This window comes from Physeter macrocephalus, chromosome 19 (genome assembly GCF_002837175.3).
Source record: "Physeter macrocephalus isolate SW-GA chromosome 19, ASM283717v5, whole genome shotgun sequence".
Classification (NCBI taxonomy): Eukaryota; Metazoa; Chordata; class Mammalia; order Artiodactyla; family Physeteridae; genus Physeter; species Physeter macrocephalus.
In genome coordinates this window covers 80,583,635-80,593,137 of record NC_041232.1, presented here as the reverse complement: position 1 = coordinate 80,593,137, position 9,503 = coordinate 80,583,635, and the positions used below count along the sequence as shown (strand labels likewise).

General features: G+C 38.0%; 1 protein-coding gene across 1 annotated transcript in view; it reads right to left on the bottom strand.

The window, feature by feature from the left end:
* DOK6 (docking protein 6) overlaps positions 1–9,503 on the bottom strand; it is a 416,007-nt gene that overhangs the window by 183,320 nt on the left and 223,184 nt on the right. The gene's annotated exons all lie outside the window — the stretch shown is intronic.

Sequence of the window (9,503 nt, the reverse complement as noted above, 5' to 3'; positions counted from 1 at the left end):
ATTCTTTTTCTGGAAGGTTGCGTATCTCCACTTCATTTAGTTGTTTTTCTGGTGTTTTATCTTGTTCCTTCATCTGGTACATAGCACTCTGCCTTTTCATCTTGTCTATCTTTCTGTGAATGTGGTTTTTGTTCCACACGCTGCAGGGTTGTAGTTCTTCTTGAACCCCTTTGTTCTGATCAAGAAATTTGGTAAATAAAAGGCAATTCTTGACTGCAGTGTCTTTTCCATGGTCTGAAATGAATGTGCTTGTACTGTAATAATAATAGCAATGGTAACAGTAGTTGTTATTGTTCTAAACTTTAAAACAATGTTTGTTATTTTTAATATATTTACTGTATGTCAGATATTATGCTAAGAAATTTACATTACAGTATTAAGTCACATACTCATCCCATTAATGCTATGAGATAGTCACTGTTAGTATCCCAGCTTTACTGATGACGTAACTGAGACCCAAGCATGTAAAGAAACTGCCCGCCCACACCTCCAGCATGTGAAGTCCTGGGGTCACACCCAGCATCCAGCCCCAGAGTCTATTCTCTTTTGCATAATAGAAGAGTCCAGTAAATTTTTATTTTATGTCTGACAGAATTCCAACCCAATTCCAGAATTATGAACTGTAGGTGAAAGTCTTCCATCATGTTGGTGGATTTATCATTTCCCTCATTGTTTGGGTCAATTTTCCTCCTGTCTTGTTATCAGCATATAGCCTTTATTTTGAGACTATTTTATTAGGTGTATAAGAGCAGGACTATTACACTTGATTGATTGCTAATAAATAATTTAACTTAAAAATCTCATTCCATTACACCAGCTTCCTTTGGTTTGTGTTGTTGCATTTTTTTTCCTGTATCAACCATCTTTTGCTTAGATTATGCTGTGGTAAGAAACAGCCCTCCAATCTCATGGGATTTCTGTAACAAAAATGCTTCTTTCTTCTCCTGACCTTGCTGGATGTAGGTCAGCTTCAGCTTTGCTCCAGGTTTTCTACTTCTGGGACCAGGCTGGCAGTCTTTATCCCAGGCTCAAGATAAAGGAGATAAAAGCAAAGACAGAGCTGTGCAATGCTCTTAAAGCTCAGATGTGGCGTGTGTCACTGCTCCCATATTTCGCTGATGAAAGCAAGTTAATGAAAAAGAAGACTCAATATTATAACAGAGAGAGGTAATGATGGAGAACAATCATCTACATGGGATTTATCTTTTCTCATTCTTTTTCTTTCTGTCACTCTGGGTCTTAACTTTTGTGTGTTTTTCTTGTAAGAAGCATATAGCTAGATTTTTAAAAACAATTAGAGATCTCTTTAAAAAACAGCAGATATTTACATTCATTTGGATTTTTATCTACCATTTCAAGTTTTCCACTTGTGACTCCACCCCCGACCCTCCCCACCTTTCCTTGTTCTCGTCTCTACCAGAAGTTCTCACACTTCGCTATGCCTTCGAGTCACCTGGAGAGCTTGTTCATTGGGTTCTTGGACCCACACACAGAGGTCCTGATTCAGCAGGTCTGGGGTGGGGCCGGAGAATCTGCATTTCTAACAAGTTCTCAGATATGCTGGTGCTGCTGGTCTGGAGACCACAGTGTTCTATAGCATTAGCTGCATTTTCTTTCTTTTCCACCTTCCCCGTGTAGAAGAAGAAAATACAATGATCTTAAAACACTTCAATAATATCCTTTCATTTTTGTACCATATTATTTTCCAACATTTTATTTGTAACTTATTTGATGTCTCTTATCTCTGAAGTCCTAAAATAGTTATTATTTTTAGCATTTTATATCGATGTTACTTCAAATTTAGCAATTGTTCAGTTATATTTTTAGTCAACATTTATTGAACTTGTACTATGTGCCAGTGCTTTGCAAGTATTGACTTGTTTACCTCCCATAAGAAACATGATATAATTGCTAATATTATTTTCATTTTCATTTTATATGTGGAAACTGAGGCACAGAGAGGTAAGTGATTTTCTCTTAGTTACACAGCACAGCTGATTCTGGCACCCACATCCTTAACCACCCTCATCACTGCAATTTGCCTCCTTCTTTCTTTCTGTTTTTAGTTTCCTTCTTGCTAAAGAACATATTTTTAGTACTTCTTTCTGTGAAGGCTTAGGTTAATACATTTCCCTAGTTTTTGTATTTCTGAAATGTCTACCTTCACTCTTGAATGATATCTTGAGTTATTTTTCTCCAGCATTTTGAAAATATTTTTCTAGTGTCTTCTGCCTCTTGTTGCTAATATTGAGTCATCTATTCATCTTCTAAAAGTAGTTTGATTTTTGGGGGGGAAGTTGCTCTTAAGACTTTTTGCTTTATATTTAATTTTGCACATTCACCATACTGTGTCTATTTGTTGGTTTGATGTAACTCTTGAAGACACATCGCTTTCTTGAGTTCTGAGATTTTTTTCAGCTATTATCATTTTGAGTTTTGGCTCTCTCCTATTCACTCTTGTTTCTTACCTTGGAAATCCTGTCAGATATATGTTGAACATACGCTGGATATTCTCATTCTTTCTTATCTTAGTATCATAAATTAATATTTTTATCTCTGCATATTTTGTGCTGCCTTCTTGATTTCTTCAGATTCATCTTCTAATTAACTAGTAATCTCTTCAGATAGTCTAGTTTATTCAGTCCTTTCCATTTCAATGACTTAAAAAAATCTAGAAGTTCTACTGGTTTATTTTGCCTGTGTTCTGTTTTCATATTATTATGCCCTTCTAATGTGATGTCTATTTCTTTCTTATTATGTTTATTTTTTTAATTTTATTTTTTATTGAAGTATAATTGATTTACAGTGTTGTGTTAGTTTCACTTGTACAACAAAATGATTCAGTTTTGTGTGTGTGTGTATATATATATATATATATATATACACACACACACTCACACATGTATATATATGTTCTTTTTCAGATTTTTTCCCTTATAGCTTATTACAAGATATTGAGTATAATTCCTGTGCTATAGAGTAGGTCCTTGTTGGTTATCTACTTTATATATAGTAGTGTGTATATATATTAATCCCAAACTCCTAATTTACCCCTCCCCCCTTTATTTATTTTAAATGCAAGTATTTAACATTCTTTTTAAACTTTTCCTATTATTTCTGGTTCTTGGAGTGCTAATTTGCCTTTTTGTATCAGCTGACTTTCTCTTGTGACTTTTTCATGTGGTTTGTACTGTTTTATTGTAAGTTCATCTTCAGAAAGGTTTTCTCTCCCCTGGAAATATCATAAGCCTGCTATTGTTAAAGTCTCTGAACAAAACTGTTTCAACTTTGCCTCCTTCAAAACCCTACTGCAGTGAGCAATTCTGTATAAATTCTGAGCTTAATCTCAGCTTGGGATTCTTTCCTTATGCAAGTAGCTTATATTAATACATTATATTCATATGTGGAGTGAGCCTTTATTTGGGTGACTCATCTCCAACCCCACCTCTGAGACAGATGTCAGCCCTCACTGCCTTCTCAATCCTTTGTTAACCAACAAAGGAATCTCTCTCCTACTTCACAGAGAAAATAGAAGTCATCATTACAGAATGCTTCCCGTTACAAAATGTACAAACATCTGCATTCATCTTTTCTACTAAGCCTCCTGCTATAACAGAGGAGCCAAAAACAGCAGTAGTAAAAAAAATAATGAAGGGGTTGGAAGATGAAACAGAATGTCAATATTTTATAGATAGTAAAACAAACAGACCAGGAGGTAAAATTAGAGGCTGCAAAAATAATTACTCTCTATCAAGGCAATCCAAAACACTATTAGTAGAACTTCTAAAATCAGTGGAATGAGAAAAATAATAGAAGAAATTATCAAACAAATAATATTTTTTTTAAAACTTCCAATAATGAAGGGCAGGAATCAAGCGTCCTTTTAGAATACCAAAAATAAAGTGATGATTCAGAGATCTTTCAGTGAGAGAAAAAGACTATGCCACATACAGGGATCACCTATCAAAAATTGCCTTGGATGTCTCAGCTGCAGCATTGGAAGCAAGAATGCAATATAAAAATGTCTTCAGAATTATAAGATAAATTATTATCAATCTCGAAGTCTATGCCTAAAGGAATTATGGATTAATATTATAGGAAAACCAACAGCTTTTCCTAATATATATCCTCAATCAAGTTCCCAAACAGTCATGCATCTTGTGAACTTCTGCATTCTCTGTCACCGGTCTATTTGTTTACTCCTTTACACCCCAAACAAGTTTTAATAACCATGACTTCTTAATACATTTTAATATCTAATGGGACAAGTCTCTTCTTCCCCCTCATTTTTTTTCAAAATTTTATTGTTTATTCTTGAATGTTTTCTTTTTTAATTTCGGTAAGAACACTTAACATGAGAACTGCCCTCTTAATTTTTTAAGTGTGCAACATGGTATTGTGAACTGCAGGCACATTGCTGTACAGAAGATCTCCACAAGTTATTATCTTATATAACCGAAAGTTTATGTCCATTGAACAGCAAAGAGCTCTTCCCTTCACTGGATATGGTCATTTTTGATCCAGTTTTACCAAAATATCACTGAAAATTTGAGAAGCCAAGACACTTAAACTTGTGAAAGGCTTTTCAGTTTTCTATTATTCCATATTAGATACATATCAAGCAATATCCAGGCATTTTCTGCACTGTTCTTTCCTATTTAGGGCTGGCATGGCTCACCCGGGATTGGGAGAGATGAGTGGGTTGTTGTCCACTCTCTGTAGCAGATCCTCTATTAACAGCACCTGGAGCCCTTGCTCAGGGCAGGAGGTATCCTGATCCTCTTGTCACTTCTCCTAGCTCAGAGACTGAAACTATCATTTATTAGTATATTATGGTCCAACACCCACCCAGAAGAAGTAGTCCTTGTATTTTCTTTACAGATACATAAAATCAACCACTGCTGTTTTTTCTTTTTTTTTTTAAACAAGAATGGAACATCATATGGAATTTTCAGAAATTCTTGTCCGACATGTGCCTATCACGTTGACCTACCTTACCCAAGAACAAGAGACAGTGGGCATAGAGTGTTAGTCCTATGTACCTTTTCTCAGAAAGGAAATCCATTACATGGTGGTTTTGGAGCATCTAAGCTTCATGTAGGGGACTTTAAAGGGGTATCTCTTGAGAGATCTATGTTAGAATTACTGGTCATTTTTTAAAAATTGTAATTATTACGGTTCCATTGCACGAATCATTTTTTAAAAATTATAATTATTACGGTTCCATTGCACGAACAGATGAATATAGGAAGATTAGATATGATTCATATTCTATAAAGATTTACATATTTTTTATTTAGGTCTTGCACATTTCTCAGATTGCTTACTATTATGGGGATTTCTGTCATTGGAAATAAAGTCATTTGTTTCCATTACCTTTTATAAATATGTATTGCTTCTTTGTAAGTCCTTAATTTCTGTATCTTGATCTTTTATCAAGCCACTTTACTAAACTCATTAATTCAAGTCCATTTTCGATTGATGTTATTTTTCATTTTCTAGTTATACAATCAGAATTTGCTGTGACTCAACTATTAAAAGAAACAGTTATGCAAAAAAATTTCCTCACAGCAATATAAATTAATTGCCAAGCTCTGAGAGTATCTATTGAGGCTGATAACTTAAGTTTCTTCCTCCTAAGAGAAGTGGGCAAACCCTGGCAGTGAAAGGGATGTAACCACAGGATGTACCCTAAACTAAGACCCCTTTTCTCATTAGTACCATGGACTTGTGCAAATTCAGGCCATTCAATGAAGGGCGTCAGTTTTTAGATCTCTGCCCAGGAGACTTGGTTTATTTGGTCACAAATTCTTTCTCTGAGAGCTTTGTTGTGACTATTTTAAAAATGAATATAAAGTTAATATTTTTCTTTTCTATAATTAGATGAGCATTTGAAATATTATGAGTAACAGGTGTTGAAAAAAATACTAGCCTTCCTCACATGCCTGAGGTTTGCATGTATTCCTACAGAGAGGCATAGTCACAGACCCTCAAATGGGAACTCCTGTGGATAATGAGAGAAGTTAGGGAAACTTCGGTACCAGGAAATGATTAGGACTCAAGAATATGCCATCTGGATGCTATGCTCTGATAATGTCATATCCAGTGGGATTGTGTGCTTAGTAGTACAAACCTTGTCTCTCTCTTTCCTTTCTTTTTTTTTTTTTTTTTTGGTAAGATTCTGCTCATGTTCTGTTTCAATTTATACATTTTAAAAAATATTGTACATCTGAAATTGGCCAGGGATTTGACCTTCTGCATAAAAAACAAGAAATAAAAAAGAATTTACTACTGTTCCCAATTGCATGAACAGCTGTTTTAGTGCTGATGGGAATAGGGGGCTTTTCTGATTATTTTCTACAAGCTCTGTCTAGGCACAAGCAGAATGTGTATTGGCATTTAGCCAAAGAAAACTTGCATGCTCAAGACTGCTGAATCCCAGGCACTGAGGTGCCAACTACCAGTTAATACTGGACATTCAGTGCACACATTTCCACACCCTCAAATCTTCTAATTCTCAGTCCTTATGCTAAAGATATTAGAGCATCACAGCAGTGTGAGATGCTCCCTTTGTCTCTTCCCTTCAATCTACAACCAGTAAAACATCCATAACTCTGTAACAAAGGTGCCTCTGTCCAACACACCAGGATTCTGGAAAATTGCACACATCTGTGCATGTGAAGGTGGGTGGACTGGAACTCACAGAGGAGGCAGAACCGCGGGAACAGTGAGCGTGGTGCCTACAATCTGGACCTGGCAATGGAGGCTGAGTCCACAGCACCAGAGAACTTGGCAGCAGAAAGCGAGGCAGCGCACCTGACACCAGCCTCCTGGCTGCAGTGGCACCACAGCCACCGGGAACTGCACAGCAGTGGCACTGGAGTGTAGGACCCCATCCGCCCAGCTGCAAAGGCACTAGCAACTCTGCCCCCCTCCCCCATAGTGGCGGCTCCTATGAACCCGACAACTCTGTCACAGCAGAGACACCTGTGACCCGGCTCTCCCACCCCCACTCTCTTTCTTCTCTGCAGCAGCAGAGCTTGTGATCCAGGAGACCCCAAATGTAGTGGAGGCGCCTGTTATCCTTGTGCCCCAGGTGGCAACACCAGGGACACCTGCAGCAGCAAGGCACCAGCTACCCAAAGGCACAAGCAGTGACAAGATTCTCAAATATAACCTGAGGCAGCCCAGGTGAGATGCCAAAAACTTGTGTGTAGCGCCACCTACTGGAAAAGAAAAGAAAGGCCCCTAATCACTAACCTGTTGAACCATTATCATCATGTTACAACAAACAAACAAAAAAAACCTTTACCTAAAGAAGAAAGGTGTTTGCTACTTCAAATGCACCAGCAAGAGGAACAACTCATTTAGCACCATTTAGAACCACGGTAACATGGCATCATGAAAAGAAAATGACAGTTCTCTAGAAACCAAACTTAATGTCACAGAATATAATGATCTAACTGAAAGAGAATTCAAAACAGCAGTCGTGAAGAAACGATGAGCTACAAGAAAACTCAGAAAGACAGTTCAATTATCTCAGGAATAAAATGAATGAACACATGAAATACTTCACCAAAGAGACTGAAACACTAAAAAAGAACCAAAGAGGAGTCCCCTGGTGGCGCAGTGGTTGAGAATCCACCTGCCAATGCAGGGGACACAGGTTCAAGCCCTGTTCTGCGAAGATCCCACATGCCGCAGAGCAACTAAGTCCGTGCCCCACAACTACTGAGCCTGCACTCTAGAGCCCGTGAGCCACAACTACTGAGCCCACATGCCACAACTACTGAGGCCCATGTGCCTAGAGCCTGTGCTCTGAAACATGAGAAGCCACCACAATGAGAAGCCCGTGCGCCGCAACAAAGAGTAGCCCCTGCTCGCCCCAACTAGAGAAAGCCCACGCACAGCAACAAAGACCCAATGTAGCCAAAACTAAATACATAAATAAATAAATTTATTTAAACAATAAAAATAAAGAACTAAAGAAATTCTGGAGCTAAAGAACTCAATGAGATGAAGAATGCATTACAAAACACTGGGAGAGACCTTCAAGATGGCGGAGGAGTAAGATGTGGTGATCACCTTCCTCTCCACAAATACATCAAAAATACATCTATATGTGGAACAACTCGACAGAACACCTAACTGAACGCTGGCAGAAGACCTCAGACTTCCCAAAAGATATATATATATTTTTTCCTTTTTCTCTTTTTGTGAGTGTGTATGTGTATGCTTCTTTGTGTGATATTGTGTGCATAGCTTTGCTTTTACCGTTTGTCCTAGGGTTCTGTCTGTCTGTTTCTTTTTTATTACTTTTAAATTTTTTTTATTTTAATAACTTTATTTTATTTTATTTTTCTGTCTTTCTTTTTTTCTCCCTTTTCTTCTGAGCCGTGTGGCTGACAGAGTCTTTGTGCTCCAGCCAGGTGTCAGGCCTGAGCCTCTGAGGTGGGAGAGCCGAGTTCAGGACATTGGTCCACCAGAGACCTCCTGGCTACACATAATATCAAATGGCAAAAGCTCTCCCAGAGATCTCCATCTCAACACTAAGACCCAGCTCCACTGAACGACCAACAAGCTATAGTGCTGGACACCCCATGCCAAACAACTAGCAAGACAGGAACACGACCCCACCCATTAACAGAGAGGCTGTCTAAAATCATAATAAAGTCACAGACAACCCAAAACACATCACCAGATGCGGTCCTGCCCTGCAGAAAGGCAAGATCCAGCCTTATCCACCAGAACACAGGCACCAGTCCCCTCCACCAGGAAGCCTACACAACCCACTGAACCAACCTTAGCCACTGGAGGCAGACACCAAAAACAATGGAAACTACGAACCTGCAGCCAGCAAAAAGGAGACCCCAAACACAGTAAGTTGAACAAGACGCATCTATATGCTGCCTGCAAGAGACCTACTTCAGACCTAGGGACACATACAGAGAGAAACTGAGGGGATGGGAAAAGATAGTCCATGCAGATGGGAATCAAAAGAATGCTGGAGTAGCAATTCACATATCAGAGAAAATAGACTTTAAAATAAAGACTACTACAAGAGACAAAGAAGGACACTACATAATGATCAAGGGATCAATCCAAGAAGAAAATAAAACAATTGTAAATATTTATGCACCCAACATGGGAGCACCTCAATACATAAGGCAAATGCTAAGAGCCATAAAAGGGAAATCGACAGTAACACAATCATAGGGAGGACTTTAACACCCCACTTTCACCAATGGACAGATAATACAAAATGAAAATAAATAAGGAAACACAAGCTTTAAATCATACATTAAACAAGATGGACTTAATTGATATTTATAGGACATTCCATCCAAAAACAACAGAATACACTTTCTTCTCAAGTGCTCATGGAACATTATACAGGATAGATCGTATCTTAGGTGACAAGTCAAGCCTTGGTAAATGTCAGAAAATTGATTTCATATCAAGTATCTGTTCCAACCACAATGCTATGAGACTAGATATCAATT